This window comes from Bos indicus, chromosome 9 (assembly GCF_029378745.1).
Source record: "Bos indicus isolate NIAB-ARS_2022 breed Sahiwal x Tharparkar chromosome 9, NIAB-ARS_B.indTharparkar_mat_pri_1.0, whole genome shotgun sequence".
Lineage (NCBI taxonomy): Eukaryota > Metazoa > Chordata > Mammalia > Artiodactyla > Bovidae > Bos > Bos indicus.
This window is the reverse complement of record NC_091768.1, coordinates 15,408,394-15,434,245: the sequence shown is the minus strand read 5'-3', so window position 1 is coordinate 15,434,245 and position 25,852 is coordinate 15,408,394. Positions and strand designations below refer to the sequence as shown.

The following is a 25,852-nucleotide window of genomic DNA, read 5'->3' as shown; positions in this document are numbered from 1 at the left end:
GTGCCTTCTAATTCTCTGTCACATCAGTGAGATGAAATATCTTGACAAGAGGGACAAACTTACAACTTTTTGTTTCTAGGATCAAGTCTTGCTCCTTGTTGATACTCAATGAATGTGTGTTGATAATGTTATTATAATTTATAAAGCAGAATGTTTCCTCCTTTACTTCATTTCTTAAGCCCCTTTTCATACATATGAAGCATCTAAAGATATTTTACAGAACTATCTAGCTTTCCATACAGTTTCCTTTCTTTAAGTCCCATCTGATCCGGAAATGCATTTCTGAGACTATCCAGTGTGCAGCACAAAGTCCCAGGAACTTCCTTTGGGAATCCAGGGATTTAGGCTTTGGAGGGAGTAGTTTGAGTTGATGAATTAATAGAAGCTCTTCTAAATTTGTCCAACTCAACCTTCTACTCCTTTCTAAATAATTTATTGAGGGTATAGAATTCCTTCCCCCTACCCCATGAGATATGGCCTCACATACTTTGCTACTCTTTGAAGCACAGTTGTTCCCCAATAGTTCATTCTTAGCATTTCAAAGAAGCTTCAGATGTTTTCCTTAGGTTTGTTAATCACAGAGGCATTATAAAACCTTTCCAGACAAACTCCACCTGGCCTCTTCTTATTTGGTCCTTCCGTAACTCTGATTACTCAGCATTTCTGTACTTCTCTGCTTATGTTCGGAAACTTGCACATTGGTAGAGAGAACTTTTCTTTACTCAGGGTTATCCAAAGTCAACTAAAATAACGATATACATGAAATGCAATGGTTGCCACCACCTGGCACTAGAACCCATTAAAATGTGAAACATCACAAGATTTGGGGACCTTTTAATAATCCCCGCTCAATTTTGGAAAACCATTTAATGCCACTCTAAAACATTAAAACTTGCGGTTTAGGTTTGAGGTACTTAAATGAATAAACAAAGCCCTAAGTGCAAACCTGATATAAAATACTTTTTGTTGTTTATCCACTCCAAATGCAATAGTTTGCATCTACTAACCCCAAACTCCCAGTCTGTCCCTCTCCTTTGCCCCTTCTCACTTGGCAGCCATGAGTCTGCTCTCTGTGTCTGCGAATCTGTATAGCACAGGGAACTGTATTCAATCTCCAGGGATAAACCATGATGGAAAAGAATATTAAAAAAGATATATATGTGTATAACTGAGTCACTTTTCTGTACAGCATGAATTAGTACAACATTGTAAATCAACTATACTTCAATTCTTTAAAAAATTTACTCTTTGGCTTGTCAAAGATAAGATCAGAGAACCACAGAGTATTTAGAACAGGATCTTAGTTCTAAAATCAGCTGAACCTTGACCTCTGAGGATCAGCTGAATCTTGACAGAGTATCTGACAGAGGCATCTGTTTATTTGGCTTATCAAGTCTATGTAAAGAATCTTAATTTTGAAGGCATTAAGTACTTTCTCACAGAACATGGCTGAGAATGAACACCTTCTGTATGTTAGTTATTTTATTTTGCAAATGTTAAGCCAATGCATTTCATTTCCACCCCTTTCCCGAAATTGTTTTCCATTCAAAGTCTTCTCCTAAAGCTGAGTTATGAGATCTAGAGTTCCAGGAGGAGATGCTGGCACTAGGCTTCTTTAGTAAGACAGTAGGGTTGACTACAAGGCTTTTTGAAGTTGAGGGTTTTTCCCAGCTTCTTTAGCTGTGATTTAACTGACTAGAAAGAAAATCTGGGGAACCTGGGTCACAGAGCTTTCCCACAGTGAAGAGGAGATAGCTTCACCTGTGGTATCCGAGCCAGGCTTCCCAGGCGATGCTGGTGGTAAAGAACCCGCCAGCCAATGCAGGAGACTAAAGAGCCCCTGGAGGAGGGCATGGCAACCCACTCCAGTGTTCTTGCCTGGAGAATCCCATGGACAGGGGAGCCTGGCAGGCTACAGTCCATGGGGTCGCAAAGAGTCGGACACGACTGAAGCAACTTAGCATACACACATATGTGGCATCTGAGCCATGTCCTTCCTGGAGCTTTCCTGGAGGAGGAGGGGCTGTGTTAAATAGCTGTGTGGGAGGCTATTCCCATTATCATCTGAAGGCGATTGCCTTTTGAGCTAACATGGGACTCAGCCCTGACAGACTGAACTTGGCTGTGCAATGTCCCTAGTGGGATGCTCAAAGTTTAGCTCTTCCAAAGACCCCTCCCCCATCCGTTGTTGCATAAATAAGTTCAAGGAGCTCTTGAAATTCTGAAAGGGAACAGGCAAAGTGGCTACTTTGAGAACTGGTGAGCTTGCCCTATGTCCCAGTTTGAGACTGTCCTAGTTTACCCCAGGTGTTCCCCTGTAATTATAATATACCTTTCTGTCGCTCTCATGAGTGTCTCAATGCAGCTGATAAATTTTATCGTCAGCCTCGCTGTGGAGCCCACTGAGATGTAGGAGGTTCTAAGAAGAGCAGGAGGTGGGCTATGGGGCCAGATGGTTGGATGTAGGAAATGCCCTCACGTGGGCTGCCTACAGCCCTGCTGGGAGCTGAGCTCGAGCTCTGTCAGCCAGGGAATGCTGCCACATTTATAGTCAGCTAAGAGACCACATCAAGGATGACTCCAGCTCAAAGTGTTCAGTTCAGGTCAGTCAGTTCAGTCGTGTTCAACTCTTTGGGACCCCATGAATCGCAGCACGCCAGGCCTGCCTGTCCATCACCAACTACTGGGGTTCACTCAAACTCATGTCCATCGAGTCAGTGATGCCATCCAACCGTCTCATCCTCTGTCGTCCCCTTCTCCTCCTGCCCCCAATCCCTCCAGCATCAGAGTCTTTTCCAATGAGTCAACTCTTCGCATCAGGTGGCCAAAGTACTGGAGTTTCAGCTTTAGCATCATTCCTTCCAAAGAAATCCCAGGACTGATCTCCTTCAGAATGGACTGGTTGGATCTCCTTGCAGTCCAAGGGACTCTCAAGAGTCTTCTCCAACACCACAGTTCAAAAGCATCAATTCTTCGGCGCTCAGCTTTCTTCACAGTCCAACTCTCACATCCATACGTGACCACCGGAAAAACCATAGCCTTGACTAGATGGACCTTTGTTGCCAAAGTAATGTCTCTGCTTTTCAATATGCTATCAAGGTTGTTCATAACTTTTCTTCCAAGGAGTAAGCGTCTTTTAATTTCATGGCTGCAGTCACCATCTGCAGTGATTTTGGAGCCCCCCAAAATAAAGTCTGACACTCTTTCCACTGTTTCCCCATCTATTTCCCATGAAGTGATGGGACCAGATGCCATACTGCAAATCTTTTTTTTTTTTTTTTGGTTTGGTCACACCTCACGGCTTGCAGGACCTCAGTTCCCAACCAGGGATTGAACCCAGGCCCTGCAGTGAAAGTGCTGAGTCCTACCTGCTGGACTGCCAGGGAGTTCCGAATACGAGTTATTTTTGATTCTTTCATCTTCAGCATCTAATATATCAACAAATACTACATTTTCTGCTTTCAAAACACCCTTTAAACCATTTTCTCATATTCATTTCTTTCGCTACCTCTCTATTTCAAGCCACTGTGATCCTTCACCCAGATTCTTGCAATAGTCTTCACATTTGTATCCTCTTTTCCGTTTTTGGTCCTCTCCAGTCTTCCCCCCGACCCCTTACAGTGAATGGAGTGTATATACATCAGAACACATCATTCTCTTGCTTAAAATACTTCAAGGACTATCCTTGTCTTAGAATAAAATCTAACTTTTTTTTTTTTTTAAACCCATAACCTATAAAGCTCTAAATTAGGAGCTACAAACTCAACCTCCCATGGAGGCCACATTAGCAACACAAAAGAATGAAAAAGGCTAGGTTGGGACAACGGTAAACTTGAGGTCACAGGCCTTGTCTTGAAACAACCATCACCTTGCGGGATGCGTCCAGCCGATGGTTGCCATGTAAGAATACAGGCCCACTGCTGGCAAATCTTTCAAATTTTTGGCAAATTCAGAAATTATTATGCAATATCTCATTTTCAACTTCTGGCAGCTCATAAACACACACACACGCACAGACACACAGACACACAGACACACACACACACACACACACAGCTGTGAACCAGGTCCAGGCCCGAGACCTCTGTTCTACATGACTGGACTCAGTGTAGCTTTCCAGACTCCTCTCTCCTATGTTCTGTCCTGCTGTGGCCTTGTTTATGTTTCTTGAAGGTTCTGTGCTTTCTTCCACATGAGAGCCTTTGGACATGGATTACTCCTCTCTGCTATAGTCCGCATGGCCTTCTTACCCTCCAGGTCTCAGGTTAAAACAGCAGTTCCTCAAATAAGCTTTCTCTTACAAGAGTCCTCAATTTAGCTCAGGTTACCTGGAATTCCAGAAAAACATCTACTTCTGCTTCACTGACTACGCTAAAGCCTTTGACTGTTTGGATCACAACGAACTGTGGAAAATTTTCTAAGAGATGGGAATACCAGACTCCCTTACCTGCCTCCTGAGAAACCTGTATGCTGATCAAAAAGCAACAGAACTCGACATGGAACAATGGACTGGTTCAAAACTGAGAAAGGAGTATGTCAAGGCTGTATATTGTCACCCTGTTTATTTTAAATTCTTTAAATTCTACACAGAGTATATCACAAGAAATGTCGGGCTGGATGAATCACAAGCTGGAATCAAGATTGCTGGGAGAAATATCAATAGCCTCCGATATGCAGATGTTACCACTCTAATGGCAGAAAGTGAAGAGGAACTAAAGAGCCTTTTGATGAAGGTGAAAGATTGAGGGCAGGAGGAGAAGGGGGCAACAGTGGCTGAGATGGTTGGATGGCATCACCAACTCATGAGTTTGAGTCACCCATGGACTTGAGTTTGAGCAAACTCTAGGAAATAGTGAAGCCTGGCATGCTGCAGTCCATGAGGTCATAAAGAGTCAGACACGACTTAGCAACTGAACAGTAACCTGGAAAGCAATACCTGAGACAAGGACTATATGAAGCTGTACTTGCTAGGTATCATTCCTGGGCAGTGAGATTAAGAGATGAGAGGAAGGAGGAAGGATGGATGACCATGTTCTGTGACGAGCCCTGCAGGGACGTATGTAGCTGGCCCCGAGGGCGGACTGCATGGATGGACAGATAATCAGTGGGGATCACCAATCTGGAACTTCTTACAGTGACATCTTGAATTGGGGTTTCTCAGATAACCTGAGTGATGTACATTTGCTCATCAAACCTACCTAAACCTGGCTTATGGTAATGAACTCTCAGCACAGACTATTTTTTTCCCTGGTCCAGCCCAGGCCAAGATGGATAAGCTTCCTTCTTATTTCCCTATGTCTCTATTTCTTTCTTTCTTTTTTTTTTTTCTTTGAAGTTCAAGTATCCTAGCTTTATTCAGGGGTCTCACTTCCAGATCTTAATCTCAGAGATCTGGGGCTTCATATCCTATTTCAGTAAAAAAGATCTCTTGGTTTTTGAGACTAATACACCCTGCTTCTCAAACCCCAGGGATCTCTTTGTCAGTTTACATTCCCTGTTCTTGCTTTCATTTCCCTCTTTGTTTTTGGCACTTACTGGTTTCCCCTGGTTCCTTTCATGCTTAGCTGGTTTTCAAAAAGAATGTTAGTGATATTTTAGCTAGCATTTCCAGGTGCTTTGTTGGAGGAGATTTTCAGGATTTTTGGAGGATAGTCTAATATTTTTAGAAGTAGAAGTCACACACTGAAATCAGCATTTGCTGGTTTGATTTCTGTCTCTTCCCCACAAGAGATAATATGTTCTACAAGGGAAGGAACATTGCCTGCTTAAGTTTTGTGCTACACACAGTGTTTGTACATAATTTACTCTCATGATATCTTTGGAGAAATGAATCTTGATAATGTTAACATGCATTTGGAGATGTAACTCTACTCTGAGTGCCAGAGGATGGTGACTCTGTTTTACTCATTTTTCCAGGGAATTTAATGTACTTTCAGGGATAAAGTGAAGTCGCTCAGTCATGTCCAACTCTGCAACCCCCAGACTACAAGTCTCCTTCATCTTTGGAATTTTCCAGGCAAGAGTACTGGAGTGGATTGCCATTTCCTTCTCCAGAGGATCTTCCTGACCCAGGGATCGAACCCGGGTCTCCTGCATTGCAAGCAGATGCTTTAACCGTCTGAGCCACCAGGGAAGCTCAGTTTCAGGGACAGAGGGCATATTTTCTCTAAGTATTTGGTGGTTAACTTATTATAGAAAACAGAATTATAAAAATAAGTAACTCTTTTACGTTTAGTTATTATCGGAATGTTAAGATGGATATTTACAGTTTTACTTTTTCAAAGTTTCCTCTGACTCCTGAAGTTTGAAGTAATCTTTCCTCTGTCTAGTTTTTATAACCCTTCTTGCTTTGCTTATTTTGCTGTATATCTGCCTCATCTTCATTGCCAGACTCTAAGCTCTTGAAGGCAGTTCCTTCTGTATCCTTGTCTTTAATCCTCTACTGCGTGCTGGGTTTTTCAACCCTGGTACTGTTGACACTCTGGCTGGATAATTCTTTGCTCTGGGCAGCTGTCCTGTGCATTGTAGGATATTTAGCAGCATCCCTGGCCTCTGCCCACTGGATGCCAGTAACATTCCTCAGTTGTGACAACCAAAAATGTCTCCAGATGTTGCCAAATGTCCTGTCGGGGGGTGTGGGGGGAGGACGGAAAGACTCTCAACCGAAAACCATCACAGAGAGGAAATGCCTCACACAGAGGAAATGCTCCCCATTTGATTATTACATAAGTTCTACAGCAAATTGTGATCGAAGTCCACAAAGGCAAATAGAGAGGTCATGTGTTCTTGAGGAGGCTGGCCTCGTTTGGACCAGCCTTCTTGCCTGCAGGTCTGAACTGGCACTGAGATGAGCTATGCGTCTGTCACCACTCACCGTCAGCTCCCTCCTCAAAGCCTGTCCTCTCATTCCCTCTAGTTGTTTACAATCTGAAAACATCTGGAGCTGCAGAGATGGGGTGTGTGGCTTAGGTCCACCGCTTCCATAACGCATGCATTCATTTTCTGACAAAGGCTGTCAGTCAAATTTACATTCGAATGCACCTGCTTTACAGATGGCAGGATTTCTAAGCGCACACAGAGGATTAGAATACTATTTGTTGGCATAAAGGAGCAAAATTTGGCCTGGAAACGGTAACTTTTTTTTTTTCTCCCCTTAAGCAAGGCTACAACTAATGTAATCAGTAGTTTTGAAAAGCATTCCTGCTTTCCTAATTTTACATGGTTTACGGTGTTTTCAACAGTTTAGAAAGTTGCAGAAAAGCCTAGGCAGTAAATTATGTTTTGTAAAGAAGATGTTTATGTTTCTAACAAGGAACACATTTTAGTTAACAAAACTGATTTCAGGCAATGAAAATGGTTTTAGGTAGTGGAAATAGACGGCGGTGAGCCCCCGTTCCCGCTCGCGCTCCACGCACACTCTTAGGGCACTGGCTCACCGTCAGCTCGTGTGACATGACTGGCACAGGGGTGGAGGGTACCGAGGGTACCGAGGGATGGAGGGGGGGGTGGTGTGCAGATGAAATTCCATTATCTCCACTTGCCCATGGAAGAGACAGGCTTAGAGGGATGAAGTCATTTAAAAAACATCATTCACTAGTTGAAGTCAGAGCAAATTGTCCTTTTTCCCAGGGCTCTGTCTACCATGAGACATATTCAGATACTGATGTCATATTCCAGATATTGCTGGGGGAGAGCAAAAAGTGTTTCTCTGTCCCCAGTCGCCCTCAGTCTATGGCAGCACAATGTCTGGAACCTTTCCTCAGGTAAGCCCCAAAACTGAAAATATTTCCTCCCGGCACCATGCAGAATGTCCAGGCAGAGCCCAGACACAATCTATGGCTCAGAGGGAAAATGTCATGGGAGAAAGTTAGAGAAGCAAATGCAATGATGTAATGGTATGAAGAATGAAGACATTTGTAAGGATAATAAAGTAGAAAAAGCATGCAAAGCAACTGTAGTTCATTTTGAAGAATCATGAAAATATGACCTTTTTCTTTTCCTTATTTGTGAGCAAATATTGAGAGGAACTCAATTAATGAATGCCAGACCCACACCAGACAAAAGTCAGCTGCGTTCTTTTGTTCAATCCTTACGTTATCCTAGGGCTGGTTTATTGAAATCCTGAATAGTAACAAGAAAGGCAAGTCATACCAAACACAGGTCTTCAAGTCCCACCTCAGCAAAATCCTGGAAAATCACCAATGCAAAATGATTTTAAGTAATCTTATTTTTTTACTGTGAAAATAAAACACCAATTAAAAAATTAGAAAACACAGGAAAAGATGATTATAATTATTGTCATTTATGTATTACAGATATACATACACATATATACATATATCTGTATGTATTTCTGTAGAAATACATGTCATGGTGTGGGATGGAATATTTATATCTGTATCATATCTATTTTCAATATATCTACTGCCATGTGATAATACAATAATTCATTAATGCTATTTTATTATCTGCTGTTTTCACTTAAATTTGGGGGAATTTCTTTCTGATTCATTAAATAATATTCTTCTGCAATGTTATTTTTATGGCTAAAAATTCTACAAGGAATTTATAATTGGGTTTTCCTGATCGTTCAGTTGGTAAAGAATCTGCCTGCAAAGCAGGAGACCTTGGTTCGATTCCTGGGTTGGAAGATCCCCTGGAGAAGGGAAATGCTATGCATTCCAGTATTCTTGGACTTTCCTGTGGCTCAGCTGGTGAAGAATCCGCCTGTGATGTGGGAGACCTGGGTTTTATCCCTGGGTTGGGAAGATCCCCTGGAGAAGGGAAAGGCTTCTCACTCCAGTATTCTGACCTAGAGAATTCTATGGACTGAATAGCCTATGGAGCTGCAAAGAGTCAGACGTGACTGAGGGATAACCAAGGAATGTATAATTAAGGTATAGAGTTAAGTTTGCCTTAAAAAACAATTGCTTTAGGATGTTCATTTTCTTTTTTATGATCTCACTCTAACTAATGATTTTGATTTCCACATTCTGTACATTCCGATTTTTATATTTATTTGATAGTAGGCATTTAAAGAACTTTCTTCATCATTTCATCATATGGCTGACTTACCTCATAGTCATCAAGGTAGGTGTCTAAAAGGAAAGCTTTGAAGTACAAGTTTTAGTTATTTTATCATTTCAAAACACTTTCCTATCCCTGATTATTTGTTCCAGCTCTCCCAGATGAATTATTACCACATTTTCAGATGAAAGGGGTAAAGAATGCAAATATTATGCACATGAGGGCCTGCTCAGCTATAAATGGATAATCAATTTTAAGTATTTCTGAGCATTGTTCACCCTGAGTCTTCCACCCTTGTAACAACATTTCCTGTTAGTAACCACGTCTATTGGCCTACAGCTTTTAAAGCCTAGACATCTTACTTTCTTGACGGTTTTCCCTTTCATTATCAGATAGGCAAATCCATATGTTGATGAAATCAAGAATGAAGCCTGTTTCCCCCGTGGTTTAAGGACTAATTTGCCTCAGGCAGGACTTTTTTTACTTTCCTTGCTCTTTTCTCTTTCAACTTTTGATCTCAGTCCCTAATAGTGTGTCTTTAATATTAATCCAGTTGTCTTCTTAGTTAGCTCATGACATCAGGGGAATTCCATGTGTTTTCCAAGTAAAGACTCACTTGGATCCAAAGAGTTCAGTTCATAGAGATATTTTAAGATGACAGTCACATTAATATTAATAATGAAAAGAATAACTAGCATTTATTGAATATCTGCTTATGTGTCTGACAGTAAGCACCATTTTGAAGACATTTTATTATAGGAAACTTAAGTGTGAGAGTAGAGAGAATGCTGTGATGAATACCCATTGCACAGTTCAATAACTGTCAGATTATGGCCAGCCTTGTTTCATTAGCCTCTCCCCACTTCTTTTCCTCCCCTCACACTACATTGTTTTGTAGGAAATTCCAGATATCATTTTATTTTATCTGTAAATATTTCAGAAGATATGAACTCTTAGGAATTATATAGTTAAAATTATTTTTAATTAAAAATTTTTTTACTAAATGGCAACCCACTCCAGTGTTCTTGCCTGGAGAACCCCAGGGACGGGGGAGCCTGGTGGGCTGCCATCTATGGGGTCGCACAGAGTCGGACACAAATGAAGCAACTTAGCAGCAACAGCAGCAATATTCAGACAAAAAATACATAAATCATATGTGTACGGCTTAATATTTTTGCAAATTGAATGCATTGGTACATCTAGAACATCAGCAGTACCACAGAAGGCCCCCTGTCCATTTCCAGCTGTGTCCCCACCACCCAAGGGTAACTACTATCTCGCGTTCCAGCCCCAGAGACTAGTTCTGCCTGTCTTTGAACTTGGTATGTATGGACTCACACAGGGCACTTACTGTTTGGGGTCTGGCTTCTTTCATTTAACATTTTGCTCGAGTGATTTATCTGTATTTTTATATGTTCATCCTCATTACTGTATAGAATGCTGTTGTCCAATTGTGCCACAGTGTAACCACTCCATTGTAGAAAGCATTTGGGGAGTTTCTAGTGTTTGCTTATTATGAACAGTCTTAACTTCTTTTATTAATCTTACAGAACGGGAAAAGGAGGCTTGTGTAAAATAAAATAATTTGCTAAGTTCACACAGGTAATAAAGCAGTGCAGTCTTATTTCAAACTAGCTTTGCCTGACTCCAGAGTCAGAGGTCTTAACTACCATGCTTTCATTTTTTTTTTTTCCAGTTAACTATAATTATCTACAAAGTGTGTATCTATACAAACCCATAAGCTTTATGGAGAAAAGCGCATTATTTTGCATGGCTTCGTTGCCCCCAATCACTGGTTTTCCTATTCTGTGTCTATTTCTTGGAGAGGAAATATCTCATTCCATTGAAAGTTTTCTTAAAATTTATTCATTACAACTGAGATTTAGAGTATCGAGCAACAGTGGGGGATGACTCTAGAATAGGAAAGGAAGAAGGAAACACACTCAGGCAAATGCTATCTGACCTTGTCAAAAAATAAGATGCTTGTGAACCGTATGCATATGCAGAACATGGTCTTACCGTAACTCTCAGGGTTAAGTTCTACTAACCTACTTTCAAGCACATAAACAGGGAAGTAGGGATTTTAGTGTCTAATACACGCATGTAAACTGCTTACTGTGCTCAGTTCAGTTCAGTCGCTCAGTCATGTCCGACTTCCTTGCGATCCCATGGACTGCAGCATGCCAGGCTTCCCTGTCCGTCACCAGCTCCCGAAGCTTGCTCAAACTCATGTCCGCTAGTTGGTGATGCCATCCAACCATTTCATCCTGTGTTGTCCCCTTCTCCTCCTGCCTTCAATCTTTCCCAGTATCAGGGTCTTCTCCAATGAGTCACTTCTTCGCATCAGGTGGCCAAAGTATTGGAGCTTCTGCTTCAGCATCAGTCCTTCCAATGAGTATTCAGGACTGATTTCCTTTAGGATGGACTGGTTGGATCTCCTTGCAGTCCAAAGGACTTTCAAGAGTCTTCTCCAACACCACAGTTCAAAAGCATCAATTCTTTGGCACCTAGCCTTCTTTATGGTCAGACTCTCACATCCATACATGACTACTGGAAAAACCATAGTTTTGACTAGATGGACCTTTGTCGGCAAAGTAATGTCTCTGTTTTTTAATATGCTGTCTAGATTGGTCATAGCTTTTCTTCCAAGGAGCAAGCATCTTTTAATTTCACAGCTGCAGTAACCATCTGCAGTGATTTTGGAGCCTGAGAAAATAAAGTCTGTCATTGTTTTCATTGTTTCCCCATCTTTTTGCCATGAAGTGATGGGACCAGATGCCATGATCTTAGTTTTTTGAATATTGAGTTTTAAGCCAGCTTCTTCTCTCTCCTTTCATCCAGAGGCTCTTTAGTTCCTCTTCACTTTCTGCCATAAGGGTGGTATCATCTGAATGTCTGAGGTTATTGCTATTTCTCCCAGCAATGTTGATTCCAGCCTGTGCTTCATCTAGTGCAAAAATATTATTATCTTGTAACTTTTAGAACTTAGTCTTGCCTCTCTTTTTTTCTGAAGCTATTGGGAAAATAATTTAGTTGAATAATTTTATGAATAGATATAGGTGTGATACTATTTTATTTGTAAGTAGGACAAAGTAGTTATTCTATTATGAATGTAGATACTGCAATATATGTATCAGTACTATATCGTTTAAAGTTTAATAAAATCTAAATAGAACCATAGCTAGATTAACAGAAAATGCAACTATTTGAAAATTGTAAAACCTGACCATAGCAAATGTATCAGAATATCATTTTGATATCAAAGAACTGCTAAGTCACTTCAGTCATGTCCGACTCTGTGCGACCCCATAGATGGCAGCCCACTAGGCTCCCCCGTCCCTGGGATTCTCCAGGCAAGAACACTGGAGTGGGTTGCCATTTCCTTCTCCAATGCATGAAAGTGAAAAGTGAAAGTGAAGTCGCTCAGTCGTGTCTGACTCTTAGCGACCCCATGGACTGCAGCCTACCAGGCTCTTCCATCCATGGGATTTTCCAGGCAACAGTACTGGAGTGGGGTGCCATTGCCTTCTCCAAAGAACTAGCTAATGTATAGTACTCCCTCCATCCCCATTATTTTTGTCTTTGAGAAGTTTTGGTTATGAACGCATAGCTCACAAACATTTTTCAATTGCTTATCAAATCATAGACCAGAATTATATTTTTAGAATGCAGTTTTAGAATTTCACTGAGCAGTGAACTCATTCATCACGCATTGTTTGTTTTAGAGAGAATACTGAACAGCTCATATCCTTTGCTTAAAAATAGACTTTTTTTTCCCCCTCAAAGCAATTATCTTCTTTTCAGTCCAATTTTCTCTTTTCTGGTATTCAACAAGACTTCAGTTCCAATAAACTATTCTTTTACTATGCTGATCATGAAATTATGCCACTTTTTTCTATCTGCCTCAAAGCTGTGAAATTTTAAGTGTATTTTTTTTTCTCAGAAGCATATATATTCAGGTACAATGTGCAGAAGTCTGTATGTTTTGACTCTCAGTGACTGTTAAGAATAGGCCACAACTTTTTGGAACCAGATTCCCTAGTTCAAATCCTGTCTTTGTTACTTACTAACTTGTGACCTTGGACAAGTTACTTAATATTTCTATGCCTCAATTTTCTTATCTGTAAAAGGAGGGGTAATAATAATACCCACCTCACTGGGTTATTAGTAGATTTAAATAGGTTTGTATATGCTAGGTGGGCTTAGAACTCTGCATGGGCATTTTTATTACTATCTTGAATTCTATTACTTTTCCTTGAAATTTAAAAATATTATAAGTCTTTCTTTTTACAACTTTGAACATGCAGCTAATAATGACACTCTGTCCAAAGAGCCCAGAATGCATTTTCTGTAAGTTTATAGATAATATGCTCTAAAGTTTTCTCCATCTTTTCTTTAATCTTTTGTATGTTCGCTTGCTCTTTCAATCATCCTTACTTATTGAACACACGACTCTAGGTGTTTGAGTATTCAGTAAGGAACAAACAGGAAACATTCTGTGCTTCCTGGGAGCTTATATTTCAGTCTTAAACTAGCTAATATGTGGTACAGACCATGTTTGGAAACTCCCCTTGTGAGCTGCACTCCCCAACCCCCAGTTGCCCTGAACATTGTTTCCAAGTCAAGGTCTATTTTTCTCTTCACTGTATATATTAAATAACAGAATTTTAACTTAAAAATCACTGTGCCTCTTAAAATGAACCATGTGGTAAATTTTGGTTTTAGAAATGGTTGTAGGCATAATGTGCCAAATCCTTTATTTGTTTCATCTGCTTTTTTTCTCACTGATAACATTAATCTATCTTCTTACCAAGAAGTTTCATCATAATTCATTCTTGAAGTTGGAAAATTCAGCTTTAGTTTTAAGTTTATCAGAGCTTCTCAGAATGCTCACACTTAAGACTGGGAAAAAATGCAGCTGAATGGTAATACATTAAGAATATGGAAAAAAAAAAAAAAAGAATATGGGCTGAAAAATCAGTTCCTTGTTGACTGTATACAAAACACAAATCTCTAATAGTTCCTAATGGCACTACTTCCTCTGTGGATAATGAAGGAAATGCTTTTGTCTGAATAATCATTCCCAGGGGGTGGGAGGGAAGGCTTCAAAATAGATTCACTTTATAGAGAGAGAGAGTGTGTGTGTTTGTGTGTGTGTGAGCCTGTCTGTCTGTCTGTGTGAAAGAGAATGAGAGAGAGACTGATGAAGTTCCAAGTCAAACCAGCACACAAGTTACCGTAATTAAAGAACATGATTTGAAGGTAGCAACAGTATCTAATTATACGAAATACTCTCTATATTGTTGCATCTCACCACGTTTTAAAAATAGCTAACAGCGGACAATGAACAGCTAGTCCAAAGGTTAAAGAAAACAGCAGTGGGGACTAGGTTTTCATAAGAAAAGGAAAAAGACCCCACTAAAACTTGTGATTGTTTAGATGGTTAAGGAAGAAAGAAATAACTCTCTCTCTCATAATGGAAGTATCTAGACGATAAAGGCAAAGTGGGTTATTGCCCCTGTTTTTCTTGACTTTGGCTAACTTGCTTCTCTGCTTCCTTTTGGACTGGGGAAATTGGTAAAGTGAACTCCCAGGAGGTATGAAATATACATTCCCCAAGTCCTCTTTAGGGAATTGGGGGCCATTGCATGTGGCCTATGTGTGGCATGTGGGCATTTTTCGAACAATGATCTCCCCACAGCCCACCCCTTTGTAATGTTTCACAAAGTTCTCCTAGTGGTTCTAAACGGTCTCATAGCCCTGTCACACACTTCCATTTCCTATTAGAAGCCTGTGGATAGATTATCTCTGAAAGATCCATTAGCGTTTTGGAAGCTAATTTCTTTTAAGAATGCTTTCATCTTTTTTTTCCATTGTAGTATAGTTGATAAGAATGCTTTCATCTTAATAGAAGTCTTTTTAAAAAAATCAAGGTTGGCCCAGACCCAGATGTACTAAGAATCTGAACAAACGAAATTTTATACATTGTTGTTGTTCAGTTACTCAGTCCTGTCTGACTCTTTGCAACCCCATGGACTGCAGCAAGCCAGGTTTCCCTGTCCTTCACCATCTCCCAGAGCTTGCTCAAACTCCTGTCCATTGAGTTGGTGAAGCCATCCAACCATCTCATCCTCTGTCATCCCCTTCTCCTCCTGCCTTCAAACTTTCCCAGCATCAGGGTCTTTTCTAATGAGTCAGATTTTCACATCAGGTGGCCAAAGTATTAGAGCTTCAGCTTTAGCATTAGTCCTTCCAATGAATAGTTAGGATCGATTTCCTTTAGGATTGACTGGTTTGATCTCCTTGCAGTCCGAGGGACTCCCAAGAGTCTTTTCCAAGACCACAGTTCAAAAGCATCAATTCTTCAGTGTCCAGTCTTCTTTACGGTCCAACTCTCACACCCATACATGACTACTGGAAAAACCATAGCTTTGACTATAGGGACCTTTGCTGGCAAACTAATGTCTCTGCTTTTTTATGTGGATAGTACTAAATAAATTTTATATGTAGTAAATAGTACTACATAATGTCATAAGTAGTACTAAATGAATTAGTACTAAATATATGTACTAAATAATGTATTTATGTGTACTAAATTAATGCAGTAAAAGTACTAAATAAATTTTATATGTGAATAGCACTAAATAAATAAGGGAAAGAAGATGAATGCTGTTAGTGAGGTGGATGGCATGGGAACAGCTGAGACATTTTCTAATAGGTTGAGGTGTACGATCAGCTAGCATTGAAGGTCAGTGTCATTTCTTTAAAAAGAAGGATACACACACCCCTTGTGAAAAGTGGCAGCCTTTCCCAGACAGACATTAGGGTTCTCCAGCATATAAGCCTCTTGCTGCAAGTATGTAGTACTTAAAATATTAAATCTATGCCGTTACATGCCTCCTTGGTCCAAATTTAGTTTCCAAGTCAAAAGAAAGGATACCTTTAAACTGATAAAATTGTCTTAGGAAAGGGGTCAACACTTTTAGTGATTTTGATGAGGTTTTTTTTTTGTCAGGGCAATATTCTCATGTGTTAGCCAATAATGTGTGTGCGTGTGTGTGTGTGTGTATGTGTGTCTGTCTGTCTGTCTCCCTTCCTTCTCTTAGCTCCTCTTACTGTTAATTCCACACGGGCAATTAGTAAGCCATTTCCGAGAATAGCCTTAAACACACATTTTTTCATGATTCTTAATCTTGACAGATTAGTGTTATTTTCTGACATAGAATAAAGCAAATAAAAATATCTGAAGGCATTCTTCATTTTGGAGTTCTGGGTAGAAGTGACCACTCTCGTTTTGGAGACTCGAGGGTTAATGATTAGACAAGGCTGTGAACAACCAGAGGTGTCTCAAGTCCTGGTTTTCCTGGAGCCTTCTCCATTTCTTGCTTTGAATGAATGATCTCAAGAAGAACACTAAGATTTTCCTTTCAAAAACGTTATGTTACAGACGTTCCTTTATGATAAAACTACCTTAATAACAGTCAGGTATAAAAGCTGATTACGTCTGCGATGACAGTTATGAATGTAATTTCAATGTGTATGTAACACATCAATGGAAACAATTGCTTGGGACTGATCTCTTACTGTGAATTTCCCCAACGATCGCCTTACAGTTTGTTTGTTTGTTTGTTTGTTTGTTTTAAGACTTTTCTATCCAAGAAGGTTGATCTCAGAAAGCCTAATTGAGGGGAATATTGCTTTGGTAAATTGCTCTGCTCGAGGCAACTGCCACTGCTTCTTTTCTGATTTTAAAAACCTGAGTTCCAAATCACACTCGGCGTTTAAGGGCTTCCAGCAATAATTATGTCTGTGTCATGAGCAGCAGTCCTTAAAAGGGTCTGCCGTTTCCCCGCAATCTTTTCCGGGGCGAGCAGAGCCGTATCCACTGATAACCCGGCTGCCGAGGAACTGAGCAGAGCCGGCTCCAAACTTCTCAGCTGTTGACAGGCTTGACTTGCTGAGAACACTGGTTAAATATAGCACACGCGAGCTCAGCTCCTCGACAAAGTCATAGCTCTGACAGTGCTGTGAAGGGAGCAGAAGACGAGAAACCTAATCTCAGAAACCCAACAACACCTAGCAACAGTTGAAAAAACTTTTAAACAAAAGTCTGGGTGGGAGAGATACAACAGCCTCCAATTGCTGCTGATCGGGATTTCAGGGAGAAGGAGCCGCTTTCCCTTCTCTACTACCCCGTTTCCTGCATGACTTCAGCTATTGGCTAGTCCTAGGAAAGAAAAGTGGGAAAGCTTTTTCCTCTGTATTCTTTTGGGCTGGATGGTTTTCCAGGACTCCAGTCTCTCTTGGGCTGTGGGGCAAGCCACTGGGTTCTTCAAAGGATAAGCTACCTCCGTAAAGGACGTACCTTTGGTTTAGACGAGCTGCCTGCCAGTCAGGTAAGACTGAAATGCACAGCTACTTAACTCTCTTAAGACATTTCTGCTTCCACAAGAAGAGAGCTCTCTCTGACTCTGTGTTGTCTGTTTCCTTTGAGTCTCACTGTTCCACTACCTGATAACACATTTGAAACTGAGGACAATCACTGAATTGTTTTTTAAAGAATCAGAAAGTCATCTCTTTCTCAGAATTACCCGATCGCTTTTTAAACACAAAGATCGTTATGATGCTTTAATAGCCATCAAAGTATTTCTGCCAAGTGATCATTTTCTGGCAGGTAACAGAAATCTGACAAAGGACAACTTCACAGTCCTTTCGCAGTGAGGATGGCTAACCAATGGAGGGGATATTTTCCCTAGAAGCAAAAGCACTTTCATGTAATGAAACTCGCTGAGCAGCTCGTGCGGTAAATGAGAGGGAAGTCCTGTGTGTGTTTGTGTTGCTGTACTTTCGCCCTGCCGCTTCTCCCTTACCCGCCGTCTCTGATTACACTGGTACACCTTGTGCTAGTTCTGACCTCGTTCGTTACATTACAGTCACCCCAAGCGCTTCTGACAAGGCACAAGATATGCCTGGTTTCAAATCACTGCTTTTGCAGTTGTTGAATATAAACTATGCAGGAGAATGTTATTTTGTGTGTGTGGTTTTTGAGTAATTGCTTGTATACAGATAAGATAGATCCTGATTTTTAAAACTCAAATTGAGTGTATTAGAAAAATTCTTTCTTAAGTTGCACATATCTGAGTATGAATGTGTTCACCATAGTGTGAAGGACATCCTCTTTTCATCTGTTGCATTGTCTTTGCTTCCAGGACTTGCCCTGCAGTTTTATCAGAATTGCTTAGAGTGATCAATATCACACTGACTGTGACAAAAGTTATGGCTGCACATTGATGACGTGGTTAGTTGATAACTTGTGTCTGTAGTTGGGTTGGACTTGCATAAGAAGTTTGTTCCTCTAGTTGAACATGATTGTTTGAATATTCTAAACCAAGGATAATTTCAAAGAAGATACAAATGCACATTTAAAAAACCAGTTGAGTCTATTTTGTCAACTTTAGAGAAATAATTTACCCAAGGCCAGTTTTGAACACATTGTTGACCAGAATGTATCAACTCTTCCAGTAAATGTTAAGAATGTTAAGAAAAACTAATTAAAGGTTGTATATCATATGCTCAGAAAAATGAAACAGCACATCATTTCAGTATGTATTATATTTCACGACTCTGATTGTGCCATTAGTTTACAAAGTAAATGCAGCTAATCATGTATTCTGTTGAAACTTGGTGTCAGAGAATGAAACTTCTAATACTTTGGTGGAGATGCAGCATCTTTGTCTTTAAAGAGTTTTGAAAGATCTGAACTAAATGCTTTACATTTTTCTTGTTTTGATCTTAGGAAGGGTCACACTGTTGGCTTACAAATGTATGTGTACTGCCAAAATCTGCCAGTAGTCGATTTTGGAGGCGGGTAATTTCTTTTGGAGTTGGTGGAACAGTGTGAGGATAATGGAGTGCAGCATTTGGCTCTGAGTGAAAGCCATGTTTCCTGATGGACTGAGTTTTGAGTATCATTGTCTTCATGACTGTAAGTTTACCCTTGAGAATCAAAAATAGCTCAGGTTAGAGCACGTGCTTTCCTCCAGTATATGAAGAATCGACTGCATAGATTGTGTTCTCTTGTTCACTCAAGTTCACATTTCCGTGTTATTTTGGAGTCGTCCCTTTCCCCTTCACCATAAGAGATTTCACTGCTGTGTCTCCACCACCGTAAGATCTATTCCCTTCATCCTGGGTCTGGTGTGTATCATGACAGTTCTGCTGCACTTCCCCCCCTCATTACCATGCAAACCACCTTGCACACGCTGTGGTTGTTTAGTCGCTAAGTTGTGTCTTTGACTCTTTTCCACCCCATGGACTGTAGCCCCCTAAACTCCCCTGTACATGCGATTTCCCAGGCAAGAATACTGGAGTGGGTTGTCATTTCCTTCTACAGGGGATTTTCCCAACCCAGGGATTGAACCCTCATCTCCTGCTTGGCAGGTGGATTCTTAACCACTGAGCTACGTGGGAAGCCCCCCAACTACCCCATGACTGTGGGGTTAATTTTCCTGTGCTTGTCTCTTCTACTCCTCAGTTATCTTCTTTGACTTCTAGTTGCTGCCAAACACCTAGGCTGGGTATTTTGAAAACCTTCCATCATCTGGCACGTACTTAACTTTTCCAGTCTCAGCTCCCACTACTCAACAACAAATGTCCCTCTGCTTCAGATAGGTCAGATTTCGGGCCCTTCTCCAAACACCTGCATACCGTGCCTTTCAGTGCCCCGCCTCTGCCCATCTTGTGCCCTCCTGCCTGGAACACTTTTCCTCCCCTTTCCTGAAGACACTTTGTCCACTATTTAAAACTCACAGCAGTGGCTTCCCCTTTCACGGTGATTTCCTGGGGCATACCTGTTAGAAGTGATTCCCTCTTAGTTTGGATCTTTAGTGCTCTTTAGAACTAGGGTTTTTTGGAGTGGGGTTTGGGTTTCCCAGGTCGCCCAGAGGGTAAAGAATCCACCTGCAATGCAGGAGATGCAGGTTCAATCCCTGGGTCAGGAAGATCCTCTGGAAGAGGGCATGGCAACCCACTCTAGTATTCTTGCCTGAAGAATCCCCATGGACAGAGGAGTCTGGCAGGCTACAGTACATCGGGTCGCAAAGAATCAGACAGGACTGAAGTATCTGAGCACGCATGCATACACAGAATGGGGTTTACCTCTTTAAATTCAGAACAATTTTATGAAAGCGACCAGGTACAAGGCATTATCCTAAACACCCTTTGGCTCTGAAGCTGTTCCGTGCCATGCGTCTTGTGGATGTTCTATGAACAGTTTTCACTCTGGATTTCTAATGATGAGCATGAGAGAGCATATAGATTAGTATAAAATTAAGACAAGCCACTATAAATGCAGTTAATAGCTTTTTGTCTCAAAAATTTCTCAAGAAAGGTCTTCATAGTTTAACGAGCACAGAAAAATTACAAGTGATTGTAACTATGCTCATATACTTGATTGTGGAGATAATGTACACCTCAAGAAGGAAATAGGAAGGGGGACATATAAAGACTGTATGTATGTGTGTGTATGTATATGTATATATATATATATATATATATATATATACATATATATACATATATGTAAATATACATGCGTCTCCTGTGTATATACTTAGACTTCAAAATACTGTGACTTATATACTTTTATTGTCTTTTGGTACCAGATTCTATTTATAGTTACTTTTGGCACTAATCATTTAAATCATAATTCCTTCCATTTGTGGATCATCATGAATTAAAATCTGGCCTTGAACATTAAAATGTTTAAATATCGTGCTTATCTTTTAAAAAATTTCCCTCGATATTTTAAAGAGAGACATTTCTCAGTTTTATTTTAAATCACTTATAGCCTTTCTGTGTGAGATAAAGTGTGAATCCTGATTTTGAACGAATGTTTTTCTGTGTTCACCAAAAGAAAAGCATTCTCTTTATATTTTGACATAACCAAGGAAGTTAAAATTACTCTTTTAAATGGGTGTTCAGCAAGAACCACTATGGGATTTTCCCAATGAAATTTATGAGGTATTTAATATATTCATTTAACAGTGCTTTCTTGGTGGTTATGATTTTTACTTATTCTTTTAAATTATTTATTCATTTGGCTGCACTGAGTCTTAGTTGTAGCATGTGAGATCTGTAGTTGTGGCGTGTGGGATCTAGTTCCCTGACCAGGGGTTGAACTCAAGCCCCCTGCACTGGAAATGCAGAATCGGAGCCACTGGACCACCAGGGAAGTCCCTTACTTATTCTTTAGAAGTGAAACTTTGTGGTAAAATATACATTCTGCTGCTAAGTCGCTTCAGTCGTGTCCGACTCTGTGCGACCCCATAGAGGGCAGCCCACCAGGCTCCCCTGTCCCTGGGATTCTCCAGGCAAGAACACTGGAGTGGGTTGCCATTTCCTTCTCCAATGCATAAAGTGAAAAGTGAAAGTGAAGTCACTCAGTCGTGTCCGACTCTTCGAAACCCCACGGATTGCAGCCCACCAGGCTCCTCCACCCGTGGGATTTTCCAGGCAAGAGTACTGGAGTGGGGTGCCATTGCCTTCTCCAATACATTCTAAAGTAATGCTAATTATCTTTTTTGAAAGATGGGCATTTCTTCACAAAACAGGTACCCTAAGAAACAGAATTTTATAGAGCTTGTTTAATCAACATTTTCACTTATTTGTCTCCTAACATGTAAGTTTTAAAAAAGCATTATCATGGGAAGTGAATGGTAAGCTTAGGTTGATATCTACTAATATTTCAGCAAAAAAGTTTAAAATTGGTAACACCTTATTAGAAAAATAACATTTAAAAACCTGCAACATACATTTGTTTATAAATTAATTATTTTAAGATATACAGCAATAGAATAAAAGCTAAGCTGATAAAATACATTTTGTTTCCTTAAAAAAATATATGTTTTGTTTCCTTATACTGTGTCTGAGTTGAAGAGCTAACAGAAAGGTTATGTCATGGACGTGGAGGTGACAGGAAAGGCTAATTGCATAGGGAAGTCAGATGGCCTGGATTCAGATTTCAGCTCACCATGCCCCTGGGCAAATTACCCCCTGTGTCTCAGTTTTCTCATCTGTAAAATGGGAATAATAATGCTATCTTCCTCAGAGTTATTTGGAAAATTAAATGAGTTAATAAAACTTATATTTTCCCAATACTTTTCAATAAATTTAAGTTATTCTTTCTCTATTACTACACCTTAAATATAGTTATCATTTCCTCTGTCAAATCAAATTCATAGATCATAGGAAAGGTGGAAGAATATATTGTTCAAATGTGGAATCCTGTTAGTGACATATTTTGTGGCTGAGTATTCTAAGAAGACATGATTTGAGCTCCAGCCAATAGTTTAGTATGGAATTTATATTTCAGTCCCTCCCTTCTCACTCAGCAGTGCGCTGTCTTATAGAATTATTACTAAGAAGGCCAAGAAATCATGCACAGCATAGACGGTACCCTGGTTTCTATATTTGCAGTTGGAGATAAAGTGTGTTTATACATAGAGTTTGGGTGTCTCTTTTATAGCCAACGGTGCTTGGTAATGTGTGTAAGGGAGACTTCCTCCTTCAAGGAGGGATATATTATTAAATTTATCGCTCTCTATTTATTCCTTTAGATGTTTTGTTTTACTAACCTAGTAACAGATAAAAATGAAAAGACTGAAAAGGTCATTTTACACTACGTTCAACCTCACCAAATACAAGTGGATTCTTGCTGTTTATTGCCCTTAATCCTAGTCATTCTTCTTAAACATGACAAGAAAGTATATTCCAAGGCAAAAAAAAAAGTTGTTCCATTATAAAGATGTACAAGTATGTTATGGGCTGCTTATTATTCTGTGTATTTAACTTAACCAAAAATATATGAAGCACTCTTATAAGTGGAGAAGTTTCTTAGTAACTTTAGTGCCAACAAACCTTATGCGGGGTACTTACAGTTTAGACCTATCCATTTAGCTTTATTTTTTGTGATCGAAAGGATGAGTTTCTAAAAGATAAAGCAAACTGAATTTCAGAATGATCATTCTCTAGTGAAGACCTTGTTTTAGAAAGAAAGAAAAAGGAAAGGAAGGAAAGAAAAGGAAGAAAATAATAAGAGAAATTTGCTGGCTTTATAGAATACATTATAAAGCTTCTAGAGCAAAAATATGGGAACCTCAGGAAAATGTACTGGATCATGTTCTTCTTTTTCCTTAAATGGTCAGTCCTATTCAGAGAGGAGACAAGGCTGCAGGCAGAATACAGCTTTCCTCATGATGGCAGCTAAGGCAGTGTAATTTCAAAGGCTAGGCAGTGAGTTGTGTAAGAACTTAGAATTAGGAAAGTCCAACATGAATTGGGCAGCTCTAGTTGGCTTTTGACCAGCTGATTGCAGAACTTGAGAAACTCCCAGCAAAAAGATGAAGAAACACGATATTAACCAGCACTCTAGTCCCCCAGAGCTTTGTTTAAGCCACAGCAGCACTGAAAAGTCAAGAGAAGGTTGGTGTTGTGTTTCCTTTTTGGGAAATAGTGTCAACGTGCATAATATTGCGTGATTTATGTGTTCCCGAGGTCTGTGAGAGACAGACTTTAACAAGAATTTTTAAAGCTAATGCAGAATTTATCTCAAGTGGTCTGACTTTCATTGAGCCCTTAAGGTTCAGGGACTTTTCTGTTTTTGCTTTAATGCTGTCATCCAGCGCCTTCATCAAAACATAGATGAGGATGGTTTTTGCTTCACTGGCCAAAGACCTATGTCTACACTTGAAAGTAGTTTATTTTTGCTTTTTCAATAATTGTAATTGCAATCTTCCAGTCTTTCCAACAGAGAAGGCAATGGCACCCCACTCCAGTACTCTTGCCTGGAAAATCCCATGGACGGAGGAGCCTGGTAGGCTGCAGTCCATGGGGTCGCTAAGAGTCAGACACGACTGAGCGACTTCACTTTCACTTTTCACTTTCATGTATTGGAGAAGGAAATGGCAACCCACTCCAGTGTTCTTGCCTGGAGAATCCCAGGGACGGGGAAGCCTGGTGGGCTGCCGTCTGTGGGGTCACACAGAGTGGGACACGACTGAAGCAACTTAGCAGCAGCAGCAGCAGCAGTCTTTCCAAGTTACTTTGAAGTAGTGAATTATCTGTTGCTTATCTTTGTAAGGAAAAGGTGAAAGAAAGCCATGAAATGGACATATTAGAGTTGGCCAAATGCAGTCTTTAAAAAATGATTTGCTACAGATTTAAAGCCAAAAGACAATTTGATTGAAAGCAGTAGACTACTGACATCACCAAGACAATCAAGTTACTGCCAACTTGCCTTGTTTATCTAAAAGATCTTTGCAAAAATAAGATTCCCCCCCTACCCTGACATACACATGAGTCATAGACAATACAGTAATAGGGATAAATGAACTTTATTTTTCTTTATATCTCTTTAATATACTTATGTCTTCAGTAACTCATTTTAGGGCCTGCTTCTTTGACTGAGGCACCACAGCACAACAGGAAAGGAAGAGGCATTGCTGAGTTCATAATGCTATTTCAGTGTGGCAGCCTAAGTACACGAGGAAATGACAGCCCGGGCCTGTATTTGGAGGCTTGCAGTTACTGTGACGACAACACACACTAATGAAAAACAAAGATGGTCTGCCTGCCAGCGCAAGCCAGGAAGACTTCTGCCAGCTCAGATTTTTCCTAATTATTCTATAAGTCTTGCAATGTGACACTGGAGATATTCAGGGCTCTTTGTGTTTCATTAACTGTTTAGTGAGTGACACATGCTTCAAGGGCAGCCTGGAATTTGGATGAGGGCGTGGCCTTTACACACAAGCTTGACTTTCACATGCTGGCTTGATAGAGCTCATCTTCTGGTTTGGATGCCACCAGGCCAGTTGCTCTGGTCCCAGCCTGCTTGTTTGGCCCTCAAGGAAGCCAGCTGCTTTGGTAGAATTTACTCCTCGGCGGCCCCTCAACTTCGGTGACAAATCCCCACCTTCCATATTCTGTTCATTCCATAGATAGTTGCCCAGAATGCCAGGTGTTCCAGCTAATGACTGGGACATCTGAATCCCAATTGTTTTATAGTGATACAAAAGACAATATAATGATAATAATAGGTACTTTTTAATATACATTATCTACATAACGTTTTACGATAGAGCTGTGCATAATGATTTAGTATACGTAAGTGATCATAATAATAGCAGACACTGGAGATTATTCTGTGCCAGGCATTTCGGATGATTTTATTTACTCATAACAGCCTGATGAGGCACTATTTTTATCTCTTGTTTTGTGGATTAGAAAAATTAGGGCTATAGATGACAAGTAACTTGGTGGTAGGTTTGAGATTCAAATCTGGGCAATTTGCCTTTATTTAGTCCATATTTTCACCACTTTCTTGTAAAGGAGGCAGCTGTTCAAGGAGGACCTGTACTTCAATGACTGTGAGGCTGAAGCCCTTTCCCTAAGATCGGGACTTGAACCCAGCCCAAAAGGCATAGTAATGAAGCTCCGGTTCTTATGTCTTATCACAGAAAGAATTCAGTGGGAGACAAAGTGATAGGTAAGAAGTAGATTTATTCATAGAGAAACACACTCCACAGGCAGAGTGTGGGCCATTGCAGAGGGCAAGTAGAAGGCCATCAAATGTGACATGGTTAGTTTTTCTGGGCTGGGTAATTTCATAGGCTAAAGAGTGGGAGGATTATTCCAATTATTTTGGGGAAGGGGAGGAGATGTCCAGGAATTGGGCTACTGCCCACTTTTTTGGCCCTTTGATGGTGCCTTGGAACTGTCATGGCACCTCTGGGTATGTCATTTAGCTTTGCTTATTCAGGATCAAGGT

General features: G+C 40.3%; 1 protein-coding gene across 2 annotated transcripts in view; it reads left to right on the top strand.

Annotated features, from left to right (window-relative positions):
* Nucleotides 1-16,920: 16,920 nt before the first annotated feature.
* The window catches only part of FILIP1 (filamin A interacting protein 1), a 349,281-nt gene continuing 340,349 nt past the window's right edge, over nucleotides 16,921-25,852 (top strand). The window contains exon 1 of one of the 2 annotated variants that reach the window (XM_019967040.2): nucleotides 16,921-17,423. The gene's annotated coding sequence lies outside the window, so the exon portion shown is untranslated. The remainder of the gene's footprint in view (nucleotides 17,424-25,852) is intronic. The other variant, XM_019967042.2, reaches the window with a different exon arrangement.